Source organism: Hippopotamus amphibius, chromosome 2 (genome assembly GCF_030028045.1).
Source record: "Hippopotamus amphibius kiboko isolate mHipAmp2 chromosome 2, mHipAmp2.hap2, whole genome shotgun sequence".
Classification (NCBI taxonomy): Eukaryota; Metazoa; Chordata; class Mammalia; order Artiodactyla; family Hippopotamidae; genus Hippopotamus; species Hippopotamus amphibius.
In genome coordinates this window covers 125,007,087-125,033,836 of record NC_080187.1, presented here as the reverse complement: position 1 = coordinate 125,033,836, position 26,750 = coordinate 125,007,087, and positions in this window count along the sequence as shown.

The window sequence follows — 26,750 nt, the reverse complement described above, 5'->3', positions numbered from 1 at the left end:
CACCTCTGGCGCTGGGGTGAGATTTTCTGCACACAGGAGACACTTGGCACACACAGTGTTTCCCCATGGAAAGCACTGTGAGGAAGAATCTCTGCCAGGGATGCATGGCACTCTCCCATCGAAGCCCTCCTTGCAGCAAGCTGTCATGGACTCGAGTGCAGGCCTTGGTGGCTGGAGAGACTGCAGCTCCTCTGGAGGCTCCGGGGCAATTGGCACACCCCTCCAAGGAAATGAGGCTTGTGGGATGAGCACTTTGCAAAGAATTGCAAGCAGCCTGCTCCTTTTGATGAGACACATGTGTGGGGAGAGAGACTTGACAGCCGAGAAGAAGCAAGAGGGCAATGAGGGATTGGATTTGCATGCAGCTTGGAGGCTCCATATCTCCTGCTTCGCAAGCAGGGAGTGCCAGGTCTGCCCATCATGCTCCATTAGCAGCTGGGCACCCAGTTTCAGGATCTGCCCTTTCCCAGCCATGAAACCACACCCAGGCTGCACCCTGAGCCCTGCCAAGGGGGACCCTTGCTCGCCAGGTGGGCTGAATTGCATGACTGTGTCAGGGGAGAGAAGGCCCGAGGAGGCCTTCAGGGAACTGCCTCAACATAGCCCTGCTCAGGAAAGGCACTCCTCTTTCTGTGACCGGATGCACAATGGAGTATCTGCTTGAGGCAAAGAAGCTCAGCTAGGCGATCCCTGGCTGAAGGCAAAGCAGAGAGTTTTTCGGTGGAGCGCTGGCACCATCTGCCGGCCGACAAGCATGGAAGGAGAATCCTCGCTCCAAATGAGTTCCTGAGGAGCTTTCCAAGCAGCAGGCAGGCTGCCTCCAGAAGCTTAGAGAGTCCTGCTTCGGACTATCCTCCGACAAGAGAGTGGGTGGCAAGGGCATGTGGGTTGGAGGGTGCTCGGAAGCTGCAGGGGAGGTTTTCAGCATCCAGTGCTCTCCGATGGAACACACTGCAGGCGTGAGCATCCATGAACTCCTGCAAGGCTTTGGAGTGGGAAAGCTGTGCTTAGCAGAGGGCTCCCTGCCAAATGCTGCAGGCCTATGTGGATGGCGAAGCTGCAGCTGTCTTGCAGTCTGCTTGTCCAGAGGTGTGTGTGCCCTGGTCCAGAGTGCTGTAGGAGGAGCTCCTAGCAACGGGAGAGCAAGCACCTTGTTTCCTTGGCATAGAATGGCCTGTGCACACAGAGGCCTGTCAGCAGTGAAGACAACGCAGGCAGCAAGAGGGGTGGCAGGCAGCTAAGTGGCGGCAGGCGTCCTGCTTGAAAGTGGGGTCATGACTGTTTTGTCCTCAGGCCCCAGTGTCCACGTGCACACACTGCCTCTGGACCTGCAGCTTCCGAGCAGTGCAAGAGAAACACAAGCAACACCCTGGGGCCTTCTCAAATGAACGGTGCTCCATCGAGGTCCTGCTGGCTGGCAGTGGCCTAGGCCAGCAAAGGCCCTAGGGAGGCCAGGATGAGGCTGGGATGGTTCCTGACCTAGCAGTGCCCAGGGCAAGCCTGGGACTGGAGGCCAGGCTGCAGGCTCATTCCAGCTTGGGCCTGGTGCAGAGCGCCTTCAGCTAAGACTTCCATGGGGAATGGTATGCGTAGTGATTTTTGCCTGCAATCCTCGTTCCTAACTCTCGCCAAACAGCCTGTTAGCCCACACTTGCTAGAAGTGTGTTCCTGAGGCAGTTGGACAATAGGGCAAGTGGAGGCTCACCCAGCATGGGACGCCCGCCTTGCACATTGCTCTGGGTGCAAAGAGGATTCCCTGCACCTCTGGCACTGGGGAGAGCATTTCTGCACACAGGAGACACTTGGCAAACACAGTTTTTCCCCTCGGAAAGTACTGTGAGAAAGAGTCGCCATCCCGGATGCATGGCACTCTCCCTTCGAAGCCCTCCATGCAGCAGGCTTTCATGGACTCGCCTGCAGGCTTTGGTAGCTGGAGACACTGCAGCTCCTCTGGAGGCTCAGGGGCAATTGGCACACCCCTCCAAGGAAATGAGGCTAGTGTGATGAGCTCTTTCCAAAGAATGGCAAGCAGCCTGCTCCTTTCGATGAGACACACGTGTGGGGAGAGATGCTTGGCAGCAGAGAAGAAGCAAGAGGGCAGCCAGGGAGGGATTTGCACACAGCTTGAAGTCCCCAGACCTCCTGATTCGAAACCAGGGAATGCCAGCTCTGCCTGTCAGGCCCCATTCCCTAGTGGGCACCCAGATTCAGGATCTGCCCTTTCCCAGCTATGAAACCACACCCAGGCTGCACCCTGAGCCCTGCCAAGTGGGAACTTTGCTCGCCAGGTGGGCTGAATGGCATGACTGTGTCAGGGGAAAGAAGGACCTAGGAGGCCTTCCGGGAGCTGCCACAACATAGCAGTGCTCAGGAAAAGGCAGTCTCCTTTCTGTAGGCCGGATGCACACTGGAGTTTCCGCTTGAGGCAAGGAAGCTCAGCTAGGTGATCCCTGGCTGAAGGCAAAGCAGAGAGTTTTTCAGTGGAGCGCTGGCCCCATCTGCTGGCCGACAAGCATGGGAGGAGAAACCTCGCTGCAAATGAGTTCCTGAAGTGCTTTCCAAGCAGGAGGCAGCATGGCTCCAATAGTTTAGAAAGTCCTGCTTAGGACTACCCTCTGGCAACAGGGTGGGTGCCAAGGGCATGTGGGTTGGAGGGTGCTCAGAAGTCGCAGGGGAGGCTTTGGGCACCCGGTGCTCTCTGATGGAAAACACTGCAGGCCCGAGCATCCATGAATTCCTGCAAGGCTTTGGAGTGGGAAAGCTGTGCTTAGCAGAAGGCTCCCTGCCAAGTGCTGCAGGCCTTTGTGGATGCTGAAGCAGCAGCTGCCTTGCAGGCTGCTGGTCCAGGGGCATGTGTGCCCAGGTCCAGAGTGCTGTAGGAGGAGCTCCTAGCAAGGGGCGAGCAAGCACCTTGTTTCCTTGGCATAGACTGGCCTGTGCACCCTGAGGCCTGCCAGACGTGCAAACAGCGCAGGCAGCAAGGGCTTGTGGCAGGCAGATAAGGGGCAGCAGGCGTCTCACTTGAAAGTGGGCTCATGACTCTCTTGTTCTCCGGCCCCTGTGGCCGTGTGCAAGCACAGCCTCTGGACCTGCAGCTTCTGAGAAGTGCAAGAGACACACAGGAAACACCCAGGTGCCTTCTCTAGTGAACGGTGTTCCATCAAGGTCCTGCTTGCTGGCAGGGGCCTAGGCCAGCACAGGTCCTAGGGAGGCCAGGCTGAGGCTGGGATGGGTCCCGAGCTAGCAGTGCTCAGGGCAAGCCTGGGACTGGAGGTCAGGCTGCAGGCTCATTCCAGCTTGGGCCTGGTGCAGAAAGCCTTCAGCTAGGACTTCCATGGGGTATAGTCAGCACAGTGGTTTTTGCCTGAAATCCATGTGCCTCACTCGGAGCCCCCTGCCTTTCAGCACACACTCCCTAGAAGTGTGTTCCTGAGGCAGTTGGACAGTTGGGGAAGTGGAGGCTCTCCCAGCATGGGAGGTCTGCCTAGAACCTTGCTCTGGCTGCAAAGAGGATTCCCTGCACCTCTGGCGCTGGGGTGAGATTTTCTGCACACAGGAGACACTTGGCACACACAGTGTTTCCCCATGGAAAGCACTGTGAGGAAGAATCTCTGCCAGGGATGCATGGCACTCTCCCATCGAAGCCCTCCATGCAGCAAGCTGTCATGGACTCGAGTGCAGGCCTTGGTGGCTGGAGAGACTGCAGCTCCTCTGGAGGCTCCGGGGCAATTGGCACACCCCTCCAAGGAAATGAGGCTTGTGGGATGAGCACTTTGCAAAGAATTGCAAGCAGCCTGCTCCTTTTGATGAGACACATGTGTGGGGAGAGAGACTTGACAGCCGAGAAGAAGCAAGAGGGCAATGAGGGATTGGATTTGCATGCAGCTTGGAGGCTCCATATCTCCTGCTTCGCAAGCAGGGAGTGCCAGGTCTGCCCATCATGCTCCATTACCAGCTGGGCACCCAGTTTCAGGATCTGCCCTTTCCCAGCCATGAAACCACACCCAGGCTGCACCCTGAGCCCTGCCAAGGGGGACCCTTGCTCGCCAGGTGGGCTGAATTGCATGACTGTGTCAGGGGAGAGAAGGCCCGAGGAGGCCTTCAGGGAACTGCCTCAACATAGCCCTGCTCAGGAAAGGCACTCCTCTTTCTGTGACCGGATGCACAATGGAGTATCTGCTTGAGGCAAAGAAGCTCAGCTAGGCGATCCCTGGCTGAAGGCAAAGCAGAGAGTTTTTCGGTGGAGCGCTGGCACCATCTGCCGGCCGACAAGCATGGAAGGAGAATCCTCGCTCCAAATGAGTTCCTGAGGAGCTTTCCAAGCAGCAGGCAGGCTGCCTCCAGAAGCTTAGAGAGTCCTGCTTCGGACTATCCTCCGACAACAGAGTGGGTGGCAAGGGCATGTGGGTTGGAGGGTGCTCGGAAGCTGCAGGGGAGGTTTTCAGCATCCAGTGCTCTCCGATGGAACACACTGCAGGCGTGAGCATCCATGAACTCCTGCAAGGCTTTGGAGTGGGAAAGCTGTGCTTAGCAGAGGGCTCCCTGCCAAATGCTGCAGGCCTATGTGGATGGCGAAGCTGCAGCTGTCTTGCAGTCTGCTTGTCCAGAGGTGTGTGTGCCCTGGTCCAGAGTGCTGTAGGAGGAGCTCCTAGCAACGGGAGAGCAAGCACCTTGTTTCCTTGGCATAGAATGGCCTGTGCACACAGAGGCCTGTCAGCAGTGAAGACAACGCAGGCAGCAAGAGGGGTGGCAGGCAGCTAAGTGGCGGCAGGCGTCCTGCTTGAAAGTGGGGTCATGACTGTTTTGTCCTCAGGCCCCAGTGTCCACGTGCACACACTGCCTCTGGACCTGCAGCTTCCGAGCAGTGCAAGAGAAACACAAGCAACACCCTGGGGCCTTCTCAAATGAACGGTGCTCCATCGAGGTCCTGCTGGCTGGCAGTGGCCTAGGCCAGCAAAGGCCCTAGGGAGGCCAGGCTGAGGCTGGGATGGTTCCTGACCTAGCAGTGCCCAGGGCAAGCCTGGGACTGGAGGCCAGGCTGCAGGCTCATTCCAGCTTGGGCCTGGTGCAGAGCGCCTTCAGCTAAGACTTCCATGGGGAATGGTATGCGTAGTGATTTTTGCCTGCAATCCTCATTCCTAACTCTCGCCAAACAGCCTGTTAGCCCACACTTGCTAGAAGTGTGTTCCTGAGGCAGTTGGACAATAGGGCAAGTGGAGGCTCACCCAGCATGGGCCGCCCGCCTTGCACATTGCTCTGGGTGCAAAGAGGATTCCCTGCACCTCTGGCACTGGGGAGAGCATTTCTGCACACAGGAGACACTTGGCAAACACAGTTTTTCCCCTCGGAAAGTACTGTGAGAAAGAGTCGCCATCCCGGATGCATGGCACTCTCCCTTCGAAGCCCTCCATGCAGCAGGCTTTCATGGACTCGCCTGCAGGCTTTGGTAGCTGGAGACACTGCAGCTCCTCTGGAGGCTCAGGGGCAATTGGCACACCCCTCCAAGGAAATGAGGCTAGTGTGATGAGCTCTTTCCAAAGAATGGCAAGCAGCCTGCTCCTTTCGATGAGACACACGTGTGGGGAGAGATGCTTGGCAGCAGAGAAGAAGCAAGAGGGCAGCCAGGGAGGGATTTGCACACAGCTTGAAGTCCCCAGACCTCCTGATTCGAAACCAGGGAATGCCAGCTCTGCCTGTCAGGCCCCATTCCCTAGTGGGCACCCAGATTCAGGATCTGCCCTTTCCCAGCTATGAAACCACACCCAGGCTTCACCCTGAGCCCTGCCAAGTGGGAACTTTGCTCGCCAGGTGGGCTGAATGGCATGACTGTGTCAGGGGAAAGAAGGACCTAGGAGGCCTTCCGGGAGCTGCCACGACATAGCAGTGCTCAGGAAAAGGCAGTCTCCTTTCTGTAGGCCGGATGCACACTGGAGTTTCCGCTTGAGGCAAGGAAGCTCAGCTAGGTGATCCCTGGCTGAAGGCAAAGCAGAGAGTTTTTCAGTGGAGCGCTGGCCCCATCTGCTGGCCGACAAGCATGGGAGGAGAAACCTCGCTGCAAATGAGTTCCTGAAGTGCTTTCCAAGCAGGAGGCAGCATGGCTCCAATAGTTTAGAAAGTCCTGCTTAGGACTACCCTCTGGCAACAGGGTGGGTGCCAAGGGCATGTGGGTTGGAGGGTGCTCAGAAGTCGCAGGGGAGGCTTTGGGCACCCGGTGCTCTCTGATGGAAAACACTGCAGGCCCGAGCATCCATGAATTCCTGCAAGGCTTTGGAGTGGGAAAGCTGTGCTTAGCAGAAGGCTCCCTGCCAAGTGCTGCAGGCCTTTGTGGATGCTGAAGCAGCAGCTGCCTTGCAGGCTGCTGGTCCAGGGGCATGTGTGCCCAGGTCCAGAGTGCTGTAGGAGGAGCTCCTAGCAAGGGGCGAGCAAGCACCTTGTTTCCTTGGCATAGACTGGCCTGTGCACCCTGAGGCCTGCCAGACGTGCAAACAGCGCAGGCAGCAAGGGCTTGTGGCAGGCAGATAAGGGGCAGCAGGCGTCTCACTTGAAAGTGGGCTCATGACTCTCTTGTTCTCCGGCCCCTGTGGCCGTGTGCAAGCACAGCCTCTGGACCTGCAGCTTCTGAGAAGTGCAAGAGACACACAGGAAACCCCCAGGTGCCTTCTCTAGTGAACGGTGTTCCATCAAGGTCCTGCTTGCTGGCAGGGGCCTAGGCCAGCACAGGTCCTAGGGAGGCCAGGCTGAGGCTGGGATGGGTCCCGAGCTAGCAGTGCTCAGGGCAAGCCTGGGACTGGAGGTCAGGCTGCAGGCTCATTCCAGCTTGGGCCTGGTGCAGAAAGCCTTCAGCTAGGACTTCCATGGGGTATAGTCAGCACAGTGGTTTTTGCCTGAAATCCATGTGCCTCACTCGGAGCCCCCTGCCTTTCAGCACACACTCCCTAGAAGTGTGTTCCTGAGGCAGTTGGACAGTTGGGGAAGTGGAGGCTCTCCCAGCATGGGAGGTCTGCCTAGAACCTTGCTCTGGCTGCAAAGAGGATTCCCTGCACCTCTGGCGCTGGGGTGAGATTTTCTGCACACAGGAGACACTTGGCACACACAGTGTTTCCCCATGGAAAGCACTGTGAGGAAGAATCTCTGCCAGGGATGCATGGCACTCTCCCATCGAAGCCCTCCATGCAGCAAGCTGTCATGGACTCGAGTGCAGGCCTTGGTGGCTGGAGAGACTGCAGCTCCTCTGGAGGCTCCGGGGCAATTGGCACACCCCTCCAAGGAAATGAGGCTTGTGGGATGAGCACTTTGCAAAGAATTGCAAGCAGCCTGCTCCTTTTGATGAGACACATGTGTGGGGAGAGAGACTTGACAGCCGAGAAGAAGCAAGAGGGCAATGAGGGATTGGATTTGCATGCAGCTTGGAGGCTCCATATCTGCTGCTTCGCAAGCAGGGAGTGCCAGGTCTGCCCATCATGCTCCATTACCAGCTGGGCACCCAGTTTCAGGATCTGCCCTTTCCCAGCCATGAAACCACACCCAGGCTGCACCCTGAGCCCTGCCAAGGGGGAGCCTTGCTCGCCAGGAGGGCTGAATTGCATGACTGTGTCAGGGGAGAGAAGGCCCGAGGAGGCCTTCAGGGAACTGCCTCAACATAGCCCCGCTCAGGAAAGGCACTCCTCTTTCTGTGACCGGATGCACAATGGAGTATCTGCTTGAGGCAAAGAAGCTCAGCTAGGCGATCCCTGGCTGAAGGCAAAGCAGAGAGTTTTTCGGTGGAGCGCTGGCACCATCTGCCGGCCGACAAGCATGGAAGGAGAATCCTCGCTCCAAATGAGTTCCTGAGGAGCTTTCCAAGCAGCAGGCAGGCTGCCTCCAGAAGCTTAGAGAGTCCTGCTTCGGACTACCCTCCGGCAACAGAGTGGGTGCCAAGGGCATGTGGGTTGGAGGGTGCTCGGAAGCTGCAGGGGAGGTTTTCAGCATCCAGTGCTCTCCGATGGAACACACTGCAGGCGTGAGCATCCATGAACTCCTGCAAGGCTTTGGAGTGGGAAAGCTGTGCTTAGCAGAGGGCTCCCTGCCAAATGCTGCAGGCCTATGTGGATGGCGAAGCTGCAGCTGTCTTGCAGTCTGCTTGTCCAGAGGTGTGTGTGCCCTGGTCCAGAGTGCTGTAGGAGGAGCTCCTAGCAACGGGAGAGCAAGCACCTTGTTTCCTTGGCATAGAATGGCCTGTGCACACAGAGGCCTGTCAGCAGTGAAGACAACGCAGGCAGCAAGAGGGGTGGCAGGCAGCTAAGTGGCGGCAGGCGTCCTGCTTGAAAGTGGGGTCATGACTGTTTTGTCCTCAGGCCCCAGTGTCCACGTGCACACACTGCCTCTGGACCTGCAGCTTCCGAGCAGTGCAAGAGAAACACAAGCAACACCCTGGGGCCTTCTCGAATGAACGGTGCTCCATCGAGGTCCTGCTGGCTGGCAGTGGCCTAGGCCAGCAAAGGCCCTAGGGAGGCCAGGCTGAGGCTGGGATGGTTCCTGACCTAGCAGTGCCCAGGGCAAGCCTGGGACTGGAGGCCAGGCTGCAGGCTCATTCCAGCTTGGGCCTGGTGCAGAGCGCCTTCAGCTAAGACTTCCATGGGGAATGGTATGCGTAGTGATTTTTGCCTGCAATCCTCGTTCCTAACTCTCGCCAAACAGCCTGTTAGCCCACACTTGCTAGAAGTGTGTTCCTGAGGCAGTTGGACAATAGGGCAAGTGGAGGCTCACCCAGCATGGGACGCCCGCCTTGCACATTGCTCTGGGTGCAAAGAGGATTCCCTGCACCTCTGGCACTGGGGAGAGCATTTCTGCACACAGGAGACACTTGGCAAACACAGTTTTTCCCCTCGGAAAGTACTGTGAGAAAGAGTCGCCATCCCGGATGCATGGCACTCTCCCTTCGAAGCCCTCCATGCAGCAGGCTTTCATGGACTCGGCTGCAGGCTTTGGTAGCTGGAGACACTGCAGCTCCTCTGGAGGCTCAGGGGCAATTGGCACACCCCTCCAAGGAAATGAGGCTAGTGTGATGAGCTCTTTCCAAAGAATGGCAAGCAGCCTGCTCCTTTCGATGAGACACACGTGTGGGGAGAGATGCTTGGCAGCAGAGAAGAAGCAAGAGGGCAGCCAGGGAGGGATTTGCACACAGCTTGAAGTCCCCAGACCTCCTGATTCAAAACCAGGGAATGCCAGCTCTGCCTGTCAGGCCCCATTCGCTAGTGGGCACCCAGATTCAGGATCTGCCCTTTCCCAGCTATGAAACCACACCCAGGCTGCACCCTGAGCCCTGCCAAGTGGGAACTTTGCTCGCCAGGTGGGCTGAATGGCATGACTGTGTCAGGGGAAAGAAGGACCTAGGAGGCCTTCCGGGAGCTGCCACAACATAGCAGTGCTCAGGAAAAGGCAGTCTCCTTTCTGTAGGCCGGATGCACACTGGAGTTTCCGCTTGAGGCAAGGAAGCTCAGCTAGGTGATCCCTGGCTGAAGGCAAAGCAGAGAGTTTTTCAGTGGAGCGCTGGCCCCATCTGCTGGCCGACAAGCATGGGAGGAGAAACCTCACTGCAAATGAGTTCCTGAAGTGCTTTCCAAGCAGGAGGCAGCATGGCTCCAATAGTTTAGAAAGTCCTGCTTAGGACTACCCTCTGGCAACAGGGTGGGTGCCAAGGGCATGTGGGTTGGAGGGTGCTCAGCAGTCGCAGGGGAGGCTTTGGGCACCCGGTGCTCTCTGATGGAAAACACTGCAGGCCCGAGCATCCATGAATTCCTGCAAGGCTTTGGAGTGGGAAAGCTGTGCTTAGCAGAAGGCTCCCTGCCAAGTGCTGCAGGCCTTTGTGGATGCTGAAGCAGCAGCTGCCTTGCAGGCTGCTGGTCCAGGGGCATGTGTGCCCAGTTCCAGAGTGCTGTAGGAGGAGCTCCTAGCAAGGGGCGAGCAAGCACCTTGTTTCCTTGGCATAGACTGGCCTGTGCACCCTGAGGCCTGCCAGACGTGCAGACAGTGCAGGCAGCAAGGGCTTGTGGCAGGCAGATAAGGGGCAGCAGGCGTCTCACTTGAAAGTGGGCTCATGACTCTCTTGTTCTCCGGCCCCTGTGGCCGTGTGCAAGCACAGCCTCTGGACCTGCAGCTTCTGAGCAGTGCAAGAGACACACAGGAAACCCCCAGGTGCCTTCTCTAGTGAACGGTGTTCCATCAAGGTCCTGCTTGCTGGCAGGGGCCTAGGCCAGCACAGGTCCTAGGGAGGCCAGGCTGAGGCTGGGATGGGTCCCGAGCTAGCAGTGCTCAGGGCAAGCCTGGGACTGGAGGTCAGGCTGCAGGCTCATTCCAGCTTGGGCCTGGTGCAGAAAGCCTTCAGCTAGGACTTCCATGGGGTATAGTCAGCACAGTGGTTTTTGCCTGAAATCCATGTGCCTCACTCGGAGCCCCCTGCCTTTCAGCACACACTCCCTAGAAGTGTGTTCCTGAGGCAGTTGGACAGTTGGGGAAGTGGAGGCTCTCCCAGCATGGGAGGTCTGCCTAGAACCTTGCTCTGGCTGCAAAGAGGATTCCCTGCACCTCTGGCGCTGGGGTGAGATTTTCTGCACACAGGAGACACTTGGCACACACAGTGTTTCCCCATGGAAAGCACTGTGAGGAAGAATCTCTGCCAGGGATGCATGGCACTCTCCCATCGAAGCCCTCCATGCAGCAAGCTGTCATGGACTCGAGTGCAGGCCTTGGTGGCTGGAGAGACTGCAGCTCCTCTGGAGGCTCCGGGGCAATTGGCACACCCCTCCAAGGAAATGAGGCTTGTGGGATGAGCACTTTGCAAAGAATTGCAAGCAGCCTGCTCCTTTTGATGAGACACATGTGTGGGGAGAGAGACTTGACAGCCGAGAAGAAGCAAGAGGGCAATGAGGGATTGGATTTGCATGCAGCTTGGAGGCTCCATATCTCCTGCTTGGCAAGCAGGGAGTGCCAGGTCTGCCCATCATGCTCCATTACCAGCTGGGCACCCAGTTTCAGGATCTGCCCTTTCCCAGCCATGAAACCACACCCAGGCTGCACCCTGAGCCCTGCCAAGGGGGACCCTTGCTCGCCAGGTGGGCTGAATTGCATGACTGTGTCAGGGGAGAGAAGGCCTGAGGAGGCCTTCAGGGAACTGCCTCAACATAGCCCCGCTCAGGAAAGGCACTCCTCTTTCTGTGACCGGATGCACAATGGAGTATCTGCTTGAGGCAAAGAAGCTCAGCTAGGCGATCCCTGGCTGAAGGCAAAGCAGAGAGTTTTTCGGTGGAGCGCTGGCACCATCTGCCGGCCGACAAGCATGGAAGGAGAATCCTCGCTCCAAATGAGTTCCTGAGGAGCTTTCCAAGCAGCAGGCAGGCTGCCTCCAGAAGCTTAGAGAGTCCTGCTTCGGACTATCCTCTGACAACAGAGTGGGTGGCAAGGGCATGTGGGTTGGAGGGTGCTCGGAAGCTGCAGGGGAGGTTTTCAGCATCCAGTGCTCTCCGAAGGAACACACTGCAGGCGTGAGCATCCATGAACTCCTGCAAGGCTTTGGAGTGGGAAAGCTGTGCTTAGCAGAGGGCTCCCTGCCAAATGCTGCAGGCCTATGTGGATGGCGAAGCTGCAGCTGTCTTGCAGTCTGCTTGTCCAGAGGTGTGTGTGCCCTGGTCCAGAGTGCTGTAGGAGGAGCTCCTAGCAACGGGAGAGCAAGCACCTTGTTTCCTTGGCATAGAATGGCCTGTGCACACAGAGGCCTGTCAGCAGTGAAGACAACGCAGGCAGCAAGAGGGGTGGCAGGCAGCTAAGTGGCGGCAGGCGTCCTGCTTGAAAGTGGGGTCATGACTGTTTTGTCCTCAGGCCCCAGTGTCCACGTGCACACACTGCCTCTGGACCTGCAGCTTCCGAGCAGTGCAAGAGAAACACAAGCAACACCCTGGGGCCTTCTCGAATGAACGGTGCTCCATCGAGGTCCTGCTGGCTGGCAGTGGCCTAGGCCAGCAAAGGCCCTAGGGAGGCCAGGCTGAGGCTGGGATGGTTCCTGACCTAGCAGTGCCCAGGGCAAGCCTGGGACTGGAGGCCAGGCTGCAGGCTCATTCCAGCTTGGGCCTGGTGCAGAGCGCCTTCAGCTAAGACTTCCATGGGGAATGGTATGCGTAGTGATTTTTGCCTGCAATCCTCGTTCCTAACTCTCGCCAAACAGCCTGTTAGCCCACACTTGCTAGAAGTGTGTTCCTGAGGCAGTTGGACAATAGGGCAAGTGGAGGCTCACCCAGCATGGGACGCCCGCCTTGCACATTGCTCTGGGTGCAAAGAGGATTCCCTGCACCTCTGGCACTGGGGAGAGCATTTCTGCACACAGGAGACACTTGGCAAACACAGTTTTTCCCCTCGGAAAGTACTGTGAGAAAGAGTCGCCATCCCGGATGCATGGCACTCTCCCTTCGAAGCCCTCCATGCAGCAGGCTTTCATGGACTCGCCTGCAGGCTTTGGTAGCTGGAGACACTGCAGCTCCTCTGGAGGCTCAGGGGCAATTGGCACACCCCTCCAAGGAAATGAGGCTAGTGTGATGAGCTCTTTCCAAAGAATGGCAAGCAGCCTGCTCCTTTCGATGAGACACACGTGTGGGGAGAGATGCTTGGCAGCAGAGAAGAAGCAAGAGGGCAGCCAGGGAGGGATTTGCACACAGCTTGAAGTCCCCAGACCTCCTGATTCGAAACCAGGGAATGCCAGCTCTGCCTGTCAGGCCCCATTCCCTAGTGGGCACCCAGATTCAGGATCTGCCCTTTCCCAGCTATGAAACCACACCCAGGCTGCACCCTGAGCCCTGCCAAGTGGGAACTTTGCTCGCCAGGTGGGCTGAATGGCATGACTGTGTCAGGGGAAAGAAGGACCTAGGAGGCCTTCCGGGAGCTGCCACAACATAGCAGTGCTCAGGAAAAGGCAGTCTCCTTTCTGTAGGCCGGATGCACACTGGAGTTTCCGCTTGAGGCAAGGAAGCTCAGCTAGGTGATCCCTGGCTGAAGGCAAAGCAGAGAGTTTTTCAGTGGAGCGCTGGCCCCATCTGCTGGCTGACAAGCATGGGAGGAGAAACCTCGCTGCAAATGAGTTCCTGAAGTGCTTTCCAAGCAGGAGGCAGCATGGCTCCAATAGTTTAGAAAGTCCTGCTTAGGACTACCCTCTGGCAACAGGGTGGGTGCCAAGGGCATGTGGGTTGGAGGGTGCTCAGCAGTCGCAGGGGAGGCTTTGGGCACCCGGTGCTCTCTGATGGAAAACACTGCAGGCCCGAGCATCCATGAATTCCTGCAAGGCTTTGGAGTGGGAAAGCTGTGCTTAGCAGAAGGCTCCCTGCCAAGTGCTGCAGGCCTTTGTGGATGCTGAAGCAGCAGCTGCCTTGCAGGCTGCTGGTCCAGGGGCATGTGTGCCCAGTTCCAGAGTGCTGTAGGAGGAGCTCCTAGCAAGGGGCGAGCAAGCACCTTGTTTCCTTGGCATAGACTGGCCTGTGCACCCTGAGGCCTGCCAGACGTGCAGACAGTGCAGGCAGCAAGGGCTTGTGGCAGGCAGATAAGGGGCAGCAGGCGTCTCACTTGAAAGTGGGCTCATGACTCTCTTGTTCTCCGGCCCCTGTGGCCGTGTGCAAGCACAGCCTCTGGACCTGCAGCTTCTGAGCAGTGCAAGAGACACACAGGAAACCCCCAGGTGCCTTCTCTAGTGAACGGTGTTCCATCAAGGTCCTGCTTGCTGGCAGGGGCCTAGGCCAGCACAGGTCCTAGGGAGGCCAGGCTGAGGCTGGGATGGGTCCCGAGCTAGCAGTGCTCAGGGCAAGCCTGGGACTGGAGGTCAGGCTGCAGGCTCATTCCAGCTTGGGCCTGGTGCAGAAAGCCTTCAGCTAGGACTTCCATGGGGTATAGTCAGCACAGTGGTTTTTGCCTGAAATCCATGTGCCTCACTCGGAGCCCCCTGCCTTTCAGCACACACTCCCTAGAAGTGTGTTCCTGAGGCAGTTGGACAGTTGGGGAAGTGGAGGCTCTCCCAGCATGGGAGGTCTGCCTAGAACCTTGCTCTGGCTGCAAAGAGGATTCCCTGCACCTCTGGCGCTGGGGTGAGATTTTCTGCACACAGGAGACACTTGGCACACACAGTGTTTCCCCATGGAAAGCACTGTGAGGAAGAATCTCTGCCAGGGATGCATGGCACTCTCCCATCGAAGCCCTCCATGCAGCAAGCTGTCATGGACTCGAGTGCAGGCCTTGGTGGCTGGAGAGACTGCAGCTCCTCTGGAGGCTCCGGGGCAATTGGCACACCCCTCCAAGGAAATGAGGCTTGTGGGATGAGCACTTTGCAAAGAATTGCAAGCAGCCTGCTCCTTTTGATGAGACACATGTGTGGGGAGAGAGACTTGACAGCCGAGAAGAAGCAAGTGGGCAATGAGGGATTGGATTTGCATGCAGCTTGGAGGCTCCATATCTCCTGCTTCGCAAGCAGGGAGTGCCAGGTCTGCCCATCATGCTCCATTACCAGCTGGGCACCCAGTTTCAGGATCTGCCCTTTCCCAGCCATGAAACCACACCCAGGCTGCACCCTGAGCCCTGCCAAGGGGGAGCCTTGCTCGCCAGGAGGGCTGAATTGCATGACTGTGTCAGGGGAGAGAAGGCCCGAGGAGGCCTTCAGGGAACTGCCTCAACATAGCCCCGCTCAGGAAAGGCACTCCTCTTTCTGTGACCGGATGCACAATGGAGTATCTGCTTGAGGCAAAGAAGCTCAGCTAGGCGATCCCTGGCTGAAGGCAAAGCAGAGAGTTTTTCGGTGGAGCGCTGGCACCATCTGCCGGCCGACAAGCATGGAAGGAGAATCCTCGCTCCAAATGAGTTCCTGAGGAGCTTTCCAAGCAGCAGGCAGGCTGCCTCCAGAAGCTTAGAGAGTCCTGCTTCGGACTACCCTCCGGCAACAGAGTGGGTGCCAAGGGCATGTGGGTTGGAGGGTGCTCGGAAGCTGCAGGGGAGGTTTTCAGCATCCAGTGCTCTCCGATGGAACACACTGCAGGCGTGAGCATCCATGAACTCCTGCAAGGCTTTGGAGTGGGAAAGCTGTGCTTAGCAGAGGGCTCCCTGCCAAATGCTGCAGGCCTATGTGGATGGCGAAGCTGCAGCTGTCTTGCAGTCTGCTTGTCCAGAGGTGTGTGTGCCCTGGTCCAGAGTGCTGTAGGAGGAGCTCCTAGCAACGGGAGAGCAAGCACCTTGTTTCCTTGGCATAGAATGGCCTGTGCACACAGAGGCCTGTCAGCAGTGAAGACAACGCAGGCAGCAAGAGGGGTGGCAGGCAGCTAAGTGGCGGCAGGCGTCCTGCTTGAAAGTGGGGTCATGACTGTTTTGTCCTCAGGCCCCAGTGTCCACGTGCACACACTGCCTCTGGACCTGCAGCTTCCGAGCAGTGCAAGAGAAACACAAGCAACACCCTGGGGCCTTCTCGAATGAACGGTGCTCCATCGAGGTCCTGCTGGCTGGCAGTGGCCTAGGCCAGCAAAGGCCCTAGGGAGGCCAGGCTGAGGCTGGGATGGTTCCTGACCTAGCAGTGCCCAGGGCAAGCCTGGGACTGGAGGCCAGGCTGCAGGCTCATTCCAGCTTGGGCCTGGTGCAGAGCGCCTTCAGCTAAGACTTCCATGGGGAATGGTATGCGTAGTGATTTTTGCCTGCAATCCTCGTTCCTAACTCTCGCCAAACAGCCTGTTAGCCCACACTTGCTAGAAGTGTGTTCCTGAGGCAGTTGGACAATAGGGCAAGTGGAGGCTCACCCAGCATGGGACGCCCGCCTTGCACATTGCTCTGGGTGCAAAGAGGATTCCCTGCACCTCTGGCACTGGGGAGAGCATTTCTGCACACAGGAGACACTTGGCAAACACAGTTTTTCCCCTCGGAAAGTACTGTGAGAAAGAGTCGCCATCCCGGATGCATGGCACTCTCCCTTCGAAGCCCTCCATGCAGCAGGCTTTCATGGACTCGGCTGCAGGCTTTGGTAGCTGGAGACACTGCAGCTCCTCTGGAGGCTCAGGGGCAATTGGCACACCCCTCCAAGGAAATGAGGCTAGTGTGATGAGCTCTTTCCAAAGAATGGCAAGCAGCCTGCTCCTTTCGATGAGACACACGTGTGGGGAGAGATGCTTGGCAGCAGAGAAGAAGCAAGAGGGCAGCCAGGGAGGGATTTGCACACAGCTTGAAGTCCCCAGACCTCCTGATTCGAAACCAGGGAATGCCAGCTCTGCCTGTCAGGCCCCATTCCCTAGTGGGCACCCAGATTCAGGATCTGCCCTTTCCCAGCTATGAAACCACACCCAGGCTGCACCCTGAGCCCTGCCAAGTGGGAACTTTGCTCGCCAGGTGGGCTGAATGGCATGACTGTGTCAGGGGAAAGAAGGACCTAGGAGGCCTTCCGGGAGCTGCCACAACATAGCAGTGCTCAGGAAAAGGCAGTCTCCTTTCTGTAGGCCGGATGCACACTGGAGTTTCCGCTTGAGGCAAGGAAGCTCAGCTAGGTGATCCCTGGCTGAAGGCAAAGCAGAGAGTTTTTCAGTGGAGCGCTGGCCCCATCTGCTGGCTGACAAGCATGGGAGGAGAAACCTCGCTGCAAATGAGTTCCTGAAGTGCTTTCCAAGCAGGAGGCAGCATGGCTCCAATAGTTTAGAAAGTCCTGCTTAGGACTACCCTCTGGCAACAGGGTGGGTGCCAAGGGCATGTGGGTTGGAGGGTGCTCAGCAGTCGCAGGGGAGGCTTTGGGCACCCGGTGCTCTCTGATGGAAAACACTGCAGGCCCGAGCATCCATGAATTCCTGCAAGGCTTTGGAGTGGGAAAGCTGTGCTTAGCAGAAGGCTCCCTGCCAAGTGCTGCAGGCCTTTGTGGATGCTGAAGCAGCAGCTGCCTTGCAGGCTGCTGGTCCAGGGGCATGTGTGCCCAGTTCCAGAGTGCTGTAGGAGGAGCTCCTAGCAAGGGGCGAGCAAGCACCTTGTTTCCTTGGCATAGACTGGCCTGTGCACCCTGAGGCCTGCCAGACGTGCAGACAGTGCAGGCAGCAAGGGCTTGTGGCAGGCAGATAAGGGGCAGCAGGCGTCTCACTTGAAAGTGGGCTCATGACTCTCTTGTTCTCCGGCCCCTGTGGCCGTGTGCAAGCACAGCCTCTGGACCTGCAGCTTCTGAGCAGTGCAAGAGACACACAGGAAACCCCCAGGTGCCTTCTCTAGTGAACGGTGTTCCATCAAGGTCCTGCTTGCTGGCAGGGGCCTAGGCCAGCACAGGTCCTAGGGAGGCCAGGCTGAGGCTGGGATGGGTCCCGAGCTAGCAGTGCTCAGGGCAAGCCTGGGACTGGAGGTCAGGCTGCAGGCTCATTCCAGCTTGGGCCTGGTGCAGAAAGCCTTCAGCTAGGACTTCCATGGGGTATAGTCAGCACAGTGGTTTTTGCCTGAAATCCATGTGCCTCACTCGGAGCCCCCTGCCTTTCAGCACACACTCCCTAGAAGTGTGTTCCTGAGGCAGTTGGACAGTTGGGGAAGTGGAGGCTCTCCCAGCATGGGAGGTCTGCCTAGAACCTTGCTCTGGCTGCAAAGAGGATTCCCTGCACCTCTGGCGCTGGGGTGAGATTTTCTGCACACAGGAGACACTTGGCACACACAGTGTTTCCCCATGGAAAGCACTGTGAGGAAGAATCTCTGCCAGGGATGCATGGCACTCTCCCATCGAAGCCCTCCATGCAGCAAGCTGTCATGGACTCGAGTGCAGGCCTTGGTGGCTGGAGAGACTGCAGCTCCTCTGGAGGCTCCGGGGCAATTGGCACACCCCTCCAAGGAAATGAGGCTTGTGGGATGAGCACTTTGCAAAGAATTGCAAGCAGCCTGCTCCTTTTGATGAGACACATGTGTGGGGAGAGAGACTTGACAGCCGAGAAGAAGCAAGTGGGCAATGAGGGATTGGATTTGCATGCAGCTTGGAGGCTCCATATCTCCTGCTTCGCAAGCAGGGAGTGCCAGGTCTGCCCATCATGCTCCATTACCAGCTGGGCACCCAGTTTCAGGATCTGCCCTTTCCCAGCCATGAAACCACACCCAGGCTGCACCCTGAGCCCTGCCAAGGGGGAGCCTTGCTCGCCAGGAGGGCTGAATTGCATGACTGTGTCAGGGGAGAGAAGGCCCTAGGAGGCCTTCAGGGAACTGCCTCAACATAGCCCCGCTCAGGAAAGGCACTCCTCTTTCTGTGACCGGATGCACAATGGAGTATCTGCTTGAGGCAAAGAAGCTCAGCTAGGCGATCCCTGGCTGAAGGCAAAGCAGAGAGTTTTTCGGTGGAGCGCTGGCACCATCTGCCGGCCGACAAGCATGGAAGGAGAATCCTCGCTCCAAATGAGTTCCTGAGGAGCTTTCCAAGCAGCAGGCAGGCTGCCTCCAGAAGCTTAGAGAGTCCTGCTTCGGACTACCCTCCGGCAACAGAGTGGGTGCCAAGGGCATGTGGGTTGGAGGGTGCTCGGAAGCTGCAGGGGAGGTTTTCAGCATCCAGTGCTCTCCGATGGAACACACTGCAGGCGTGAGCATCCATGAACTCCTGCAAGGCTTTGGAGTGGGAAAGCTGTGCTTAGCAGAGGGCTCCCTGCCAAATGCTGCAGGCCTATGTGGATGGCGAAGCTGCAGCTGTCTTGCAGTCTGCTTGTCCAGAGGTGTGTGTGCCCTGGTCCAGAGTGCTGTAGGAGGAGCTCCTAGCAACGGGAGAGCAAGCACCTTGTTTCCTTGGCATAGAATGGCCTGTGCACACAGAGGCCTGTCAGCAGTGAAGACAACGCAGGCAGCAAGAGGGGTGGCAGGCAGCTAAGTGGCGGCAGGCGTCCTGCTTGAAAGTGGGGTCATGACTGTTTTGTCCTCAGGCCCCAGTGTCCACGTGCACACACTGCCTCTGGACCTGCAGCTTCCGAGCAGTGCAAGAGAAACACAAGCAACACCCTGGGGCCTTCTCGAATGAACGGTGCTCCATCGAGGTCCTGCTGGCTGGCAGTGGCCTAGGCCAGCAAAGGCCCTAGGGAGGCCAGGCTGAGGCTGGGATGGTTCCTGACCTAGCAGTGCCCAGGGCAAGCCTGGGACTGGAGGCCAGGCTGCAGGCTCATTCCAGCTTGGGCCTGGTGCAGAGCGCCTTCAGCTAAGACTTCCATGGGGAATGGTATGCGTAGTGATTTTTGCCTGCAATCCTCGTTCCTAACTCTCGCCAAACAGCCTGTTAGCCCACACTTGCTAGAAGTGTGTTCCTGAGGCAGTTGGACAATAGGGCAAGTGGAGGCTCACCCAGCATGGGACGCCCGCCTTGCACATTGCTCTGGGTGCAAAGAGGATTCCCTGCACCTCTGGCACTGGGGAGAGCATTTCTGCACACAGGAGACACTTGGCAAACACAGTTTTTCCCCTCGGAAAGTACTGTGAGAAAGAGTCGCCATCCCGGATGCATGGCACTCTCCCTTCGAAGCCCTCCATGCAGCAGGCTTTCATGGACTCGGCTGCAGGCTTTGGTAGCTGGAGACACTGCAGCTCCTCTGGAGGCTCAGGGGCAATTGGCACACCCCTCCAAGGAAATGAGGCTAGTGTGATGAGCTCTTTCCAAAGAATGGCAAGCAGCCTGCTCCTTTCGATGAGACACACGTGTGGGGAGAGATGCTTGGCAGCAGAGAAGAAGCAAGAGGGCAGCCAGGGAGGGATTTGCACACAGCTTGAAGTCCCCAGACCTCCTGATTCGAAACCAGGGAATGCCAGCTCTGCCTGTCAGGCCCCATTCCCTAGTGGGCACCCAGATTCAGGATCTGCCCTTTCCCAGCTATGAAACCACACCCAGGCTGCACCCTGAGCCCTGCCAAGTGGGAACTTTGCTCGCCAGGTGGGCTGAATGGCATGACTGTGTCAGGGGAAAGAAGGACCTAGGAGGCCTTCCGGGAGCTGCCACAACATAGCAGTGCTCAGGAAAAGGCAGTCTCCTTTCTGTAGGCCGGATGCACACTGGAGTTTCCGCTTGAGGCAAGGAAGCTCAGCTAGGTGATCCCTGGCTGAAGGCAAAGCAGAGAGTTTTTCAGTGGAGCGCTGGCCCCATCTGCTGGCTGACAAGCATGGGAGGAGAAACCTCGCTGCAAATGAGTTCCTGAAGTGCTTTCCAAGCAGGAGGCAGCATGGCTCCAATAGTTTAGAAAGTCCTGCTTAGGACTACCCTCTGGCAACAGGGTGGGTGCCAAGGGCATGTGGGTTGGAGGGTGCTCAGCAGTCGCAGGGGAGGCTTTGGGCACCCGGTGCTCTCTGATGGAAAACACTGCAGGCCCGAGCATCCATGAATTCCTGCAAGGCTTTGGAGTGGGAAAGCTGTGCTTAGCAGAAGGCTCCCTGCCAAGTGCTGCAGGCCTTTGTGGATGCTGAAGCAGCAGCTGCCTTGCAGGCTGCTGGTCCAGGGGCATGTGTGCCCAGTTCCAGAGTGCTGTAGGAGGAGCTCCTAGCAAGGGGCGAGCAAGCACCTTGTTTCCTTGGCATAGACTGGCCTGTGCACCCTGAGGCCTGCCAGACGTGCAGACAGTGCAGGCAGCAAGGGCTTGTGGCAGGCAGATAAGGGGCAGCAGGCGTCTCACTTGAAAGTGGGCTCATGACTCTCTTGTTCTCCGGCCCCTGTGGCCGTGTGCAAGCACAGCCTCTGGACCTGCAGCTTCTGAGCAGTGCAAGAGACACACAGGAAACCCCCAGGTGCCTTCTCTAGTGAACGGTGTTCCATCAAGGTCCTGCTTGCTGGCAGGGGCCTAGGCCAGCACAGGTCCTAGGGAGGCCAGGCTGAGGCTGGGATGGGTCCCGAGCTAGCAGTGCTCAGGGCAAGCCTGGGACTGGAGGTCAGGCTGCAGGCTCATTCCAGCTTGGGCCTGGTGCAGAAAGCCTTCAGCTAGGACTTCCATGGGGTATAGTCAGCACAGTGGTTTTTGCCTGAAATCCATGTGCCTCACTCGGAGCCCCCTGCCTTTCAGCACACACTCCCTAGAAGTGTGTTCCTGAGGCAGTTGGACAGTTGGGGAAGTGGAGGCTCTCCCAGCATGGGAGGTCTGCCTAGAACCTTGCTCTGGCTGCAAAGAGGATTCCCTGCACCTCTGGCGCTGGGGTGAGATTTTCTGCACACAGGAGACACTTGGCACACACAGTGTTTCCCCATGGAAAGCACTGTGAGGAAGAATCTCTGCCAGGGATGCATGGCACTCTCCCATCGAAGCCCTCCATGCAGCAAGCTGTCATGGACTCGAGTGCAGGCCTTGGTGGCTGGAGAGACTGCAGCTCCTCTGGAGGCTCCGGGGCAATTGGCACACCCCTCCAAGGAAATGAGGCTTGTGGGATGAGCACTTTGCAAAGAATTGCAAGCAGCCTGCTCCTTTTGATGAGACACATGTGTGGGGAGAGAGACTTGACAGCCGAGAAGAAGCAAGTGGGCAATGAGGGATTGGATTTGCATGCAGCTTGGAGGCTCCATATCTCCTGCTTCGCAAGCAGGGAGTGCCAGGTCTGCCCATCATGCTCCATTACCAGCTGGGCACCCAGTTTCAGGATCTGCCCTTTCCCAGCCATGAAACCACACCCAGGCTGCACCCTGAGCCCTGCCAAGGGGGAGCCTTGCTCGCCAGGAGGGCTGAATTGCATGACTGTGTCAGGGGAGAGAAGGCCCGAGGAGGCCTTCAGGGAACTGCCTCAACATAGCCCCGCTCAGGAAAGGCACTCCTCTTTCTGTGACCGGATGCACAATGGAGTATCTGCTTGAGGCAAAGAAGCTCAGCTAGGCGATCCCTGGCTGAAGGCAAAGCAGAGAGTTTTTCGGTGGAGCGCTGGCACCATCTGCCGGCCGACAAGCATGGAAGGAGAATCCTCGCTCCAAATGAGTTCCTGAGGAGCTTTCCAAGCAGCAGGCAGGCTGCCTCCAGAAGCTTAGAGAGTCCTGCTTCGGACTACCCTCCGGCAACAGAGTGGGTGCCAAGGGCATGTGGGTTGGAGGGTGCTCGGAAGCTGCAGGGGAGGTTTTCAGCATCCAGTGCTCTCCGATGGAACACACTGCAGGCGTGAGCATCCATGAACTCCTGCAAGGCTTTGGAGTGGGAAAGCTGTGCTTAGCAGAGGGCTCCCTGCCAAATGCTGCAGGCCTATGTGGATGGCGAAGCTGCAGCTGTCTTGCAGTCTGCTTGTCCAGAGGTGTGTGTGCCCTGGTCCAGAGTGCTGTAGGAGGAGCTCCTAGCAACGGGAGAGCAAGCACCTTGTTTCCTTGGCATAGAATGGCCTGTGCACACAGAGGCCTGTCAGCAGTGAAGACAACGCAGGCAGCAAGAGGGGTGGCAGGCAGCTAAGTGGCGGCAGGCGTCCTGCTTGAAAGTGGGGTCATGACTGTTTTGTCCTCAGGCCCCAGTGTCCACGTGCACACACTGCCTCTGGACCTGCAGCTTCCGAGCAGTGCAAGAGAAACACAAGCAACACCCTGGGGCCTTCTCGAATGAACGGTGCTCCATCGAGGTCCTGCTGGCTGGCAGTGGCCTAGGCCAGCAAAGGCCCTAGGGAGGCCAGGCTGAGGCTGGGATGGTTCCTGACCTAGCAGTGCCCAGGGCAAGCCTGGGACTGGAGGCCAGGCTGCAGGCTCATTCCAGCTTGGGCCTGGTGCAGAGCGCCTTCAGCTAAGACTTCCATGGGGAATGGTATGCGTAGTGATTTTTGCCTGCAATCCTCCTTCCTAACTCTCGCCAAACAGCCTGTTAGCCCACACTTGCTAGAAGTGTGTTCCTGAGGCAGTTGGACAATAGGGCAAGTGGAGGCTCACCCAGCATGGGACGCCCGCCTTGCACATTGCTCTGGGTGCAAAGAGGATTCCCTGCACCTCTGGCACTGGGGAGAGCATTTCTGCACACAGGAGACACTTGGCAAACACAGTTTTTCCCCTCGGAAAGTACTGTGAGAAAGAGTCGCCATCCCGGATGCATGGCACTCTCCCTTCGAAGCCCTCCATGCAGCAGGCTTTCATGGACTCGGCTGCAGGCTTTGGTAGCTGGAGACACTGCAGCTCCTCTGGAGGCTCAGGGGCAATTGGCACACCCCTCCAAGGAAATGAGGCTAGTGTGATGAGCTCTTTCCAAAGAATGGCAAGCAGCCTGCTCCTTTCGATGAGACACACGTGTGGGGAGAGATGCTTGGCAGCAGAGAAGAAGCAAGAGGGCAGCCAGGGAGGGATTTGCACACAGCTTGAAGTCCCCAGACCTCCTGATTCGAAACCAGGGAATGCCAGCTCTGCCTGTCAGGCCCCATTCCCTAGTGGGCACCCAGATTCAGGATCTGCCCTTTCCCAGCTATGAAACCACACCCAGGCTGCACCCTGAGCCCTGCCAAGTGGGAACTTTGCTCGCCAGGTGGGCTGAATGGCATGACTGTGTCAGGGGAAAGAAGGACCTAGGAGGCCTTCCGGGAGCTGCCACAACATAGCAGTGCTCAGGAAAAGGCAGTCTCCTTTCTGTAGGCCGGATGCACACTGGAGTTTCCGCTTGAGGCAAGGAAGCTCAGCTAGGTGATCCCTGGCTGAAGGCAAAGCAGAGAGTTTTTCAGTGGAGCGCTGGCCCCATCTGCTGGCTGACAAGCATGGGAGGAGAAACCTCGCTGCAAATGAGTTCCTGAAGTGCTTTCCAAGCAGGAGGCAGCATGGCTCCAATAGTTTAGAAAGTCCTGCTTAGGACTACCCTCTGGCAACAGGGTGGGTGCCAAGGGCATGTGGGTTGGAGGGTGCTCAGCAGTCGCAGGGGAGGCTTTGGGCACCCGGTGCTCTCTGATGGAAAACACTGCAGGCCCGAGCATCCATGAATTCCTGCAAGGCTTTGGAGTGGGAAAGCTGTGCTTAGCAGAAGGCTCCCTGCCAAGTGCTGCAGGCCTTTGTGGATGCTGAAGCAGCAGCTGCCTTGCAGGCTGCTGGTCCAGGGGCATGTGTGCCCAGTTCCAGAGTGCTGTAGGAGGAGCTCCTAGCAAGGGGCGAGCAAGCACCTTGTTTCCTTGGCATAGACTGGCCTGTGCACCCTGAGGCCTGCCAGACGTGCAGACAGTGCAGGCAGCAAGGGCTTGTGGCAGGCAGATAAGGGGCAGCAGGCGTCTCACTTGAAAGTGGGCTCATGACTCTCTTGTTCTCCGGCCCCTGTGGCCGTGTGCAAGCACAGCCTCTGGACCTGCAGCTTCTGAGCAGTGCAAGAGACACACAGGAAACCCCCAGGTGCCTTCTCTAGTGAACGGTGTTCCATCAAGGTCCTGCTTGCTGGCAGGGGCCTAGGCCAGCACAGGTCCTAGGGAGGCCAGGCTGAGGCTGGGATGGGTCCCGAGCTAGCAGTGCTCAGGGCAAGCCTGGGACTGGAGGTCAGGCTGCAGGCTCATTCCAGCTTGGGCCTGGTGCAGAAAGCCTTCAGCTAGGACTTCCATGGGGTATAGTCAGCACAGTGGTTTTTGCCTGAAATCCATGTGCCTCACTCGGAGCCCCCTGCCTTTCAGCACACACTCCCTAGAAGTGTGTTCCTGAGGCAGTTGGACAGTTGGGGAAGTGGAGGCTCTCCCAGCATGGGAGGTCTGCCTAGAACCTTGCTCTGGCTGCAAAGAGGATTCCCTGCACCTCTGGCGCTGGGGTGAGATTTTCTGCACACAGGAGACACTTGGCACACACAGTGTTTCCCCATGGAAAGCACTGTGAGGAAGAATCTCTGCCAGGGATGCATGGCACTCTCCCATCGAAGCCCTCCATGCAGCAAGCTGTCATGGACTCGAGTGCAGGCCTTGGTGGCTGGAGAGACTGCAGCTCCTCTGGAGGCTCCGGGGCAATTGGCACACCCCTCCAAGGAAATGAGGCTTGTGGGATGAGCACTTTGCAAAGAATTGCAAGCAGCCTGCTCCTTTTGATGAGACACATGTGTGGGGAGAGAGACTTGACAGCCGAGAAGAAGCAAGTGGGCAATGAGGGATTGGATTTGCATGCAGCTTGGAGGCTCCATATCTCCTGCTTCGCAAGCAGGGAGTGCCAGGTCTGCCCATCATGCTCCATTACCAGCTGGGCACCCAGTTTCAGGATCTGCCCTTTCCCAGCCATGAAACCACACCCAGGCTGCACCCTGAGCCCTGCCAAGGGGGAGCCTTGCTCGCCAGGAGGGCTGAATTGCATGACTGTGTCAGGGGAGAGAAGGCCCGAGGAGGCCTTCAGGGAACTGCCTCAACATAGCCCCGCTCAGGAAAGGCACTCCTCTTTCTGTGACCGGATGCACAATGGAGTATCTGCTTGAGGCAAAGAAGCTCAGCTAGGCGATCCCTGGCTGAAGGCAAAGCAGAGAGTTTTTCGGTGGAGCGCTGGCACCATCTGCCGGCCGACAAGCATGGAAGGAGAATCCTCGCTCCAAATGAGTTCCTGAGGAGCTTTCCAAGCAGCAGGCAGGCTGCCTCCAGAAGCTTAGAGAGTCCTGCTTCGGACTACCCTCCGGCAACAGAGTGGGTGCCAAGGGCATGTGGGTTGGAGGGTGCTCGGAAGCTGCAGGGGAGGTTTTCAGCATCCAGTGCTCTCCGATGGAACACACTGCAGGCGTGAGCATCCATGAACTCCTGCAAGGCTTTGGAGTGGGAAAGCTGTGCTTAGCAGAGGGCTCCCTGCCAAATGCTGCAGGCCTATGTGGATGGCGAAGCTGCAGCTGTCTTGCAGTCTGCTTGTCCAGAGGTGTGTGTGCCCTGGTCCAGAGTGCTGTAGGAGGAGCTCCTAGCAACGGGAGAGCAAGCACCTTGTTTCCTTGGCATAGAATGGCCTGTGCACACAGAGGCCTGTCAGCAGTGAAGACAACGCAGGCAGCAAGAGGGGTGGCAGGCAGCTAAGTGGCGGCAGGCGTCCTGCTTGAAAGTGGGGTCATGACTGTTTTGTCCTCAGGCCCCAGTGTCCACGTGCACACACTGCCTCTGGACCTGCAGCTTCCGAGCAGTGCAAGAGAAACACAAGCAACACCCTGGGGCCTTCTCGAATGAACGGTGCTCCATCGAGGTCCTGCTGGCTGGCAGTGGCCTAGGCCAGCAAAGGCCCTAGGGAGGCCAGGCTGAGGCTGGGATGGTTCCTGACCTAGCAGTGCCCAGGGCAAGCCTGGGACTGGAGGCCAGGCTGCAGGCTCATTCCAGCTTGGGCCTGGTGCAGAGCGCCTTCAGCTAAGACTTCCATGGGGAATGGTATGCGTAGTGATTTTTGCCTGCAATCCTCGTTCCTAACTCTCGCCAAACAGCCTGTTAGCCCACACTTGCTAGAAGTGTGTTCCTGAGGCAGTTGGACAATAGGGCAAGTGGAGGCTCACCCAGCATGGGACGCCCGCCTTGCACATTGCTCTGGGTGCAAAGAGGATTCCCTGCACCTCTGGCACTGGGGAGAGCATTTCTGCACACAGGAGACACTTGGCAAACACAGTTTTTCCCCTCGGAAAGTACTGTGAGAAAGAGTCGCCATCCCGGATGCATGGCACTCTCCCTTCGAAGCCCTCCATGCAGCAGGCTTTCATGGACTCGGCTGCAGGCTTTGGTAGCTGGAGACACTGCAGCTCCTCTGGAGGCTCAGGGGCAATTGGCACACCCCTCCAAGGAAATGAGGCTAGTGTGATGAGCTCTTTCCAAAGAATGGCAAGCAGCCTGCTCCTTTCGATGAGACACACGTGTGGGGAGAGATGCTTGGCAGCAGAGAAGAAGCAAGAGGGCAGCCAGGGAGG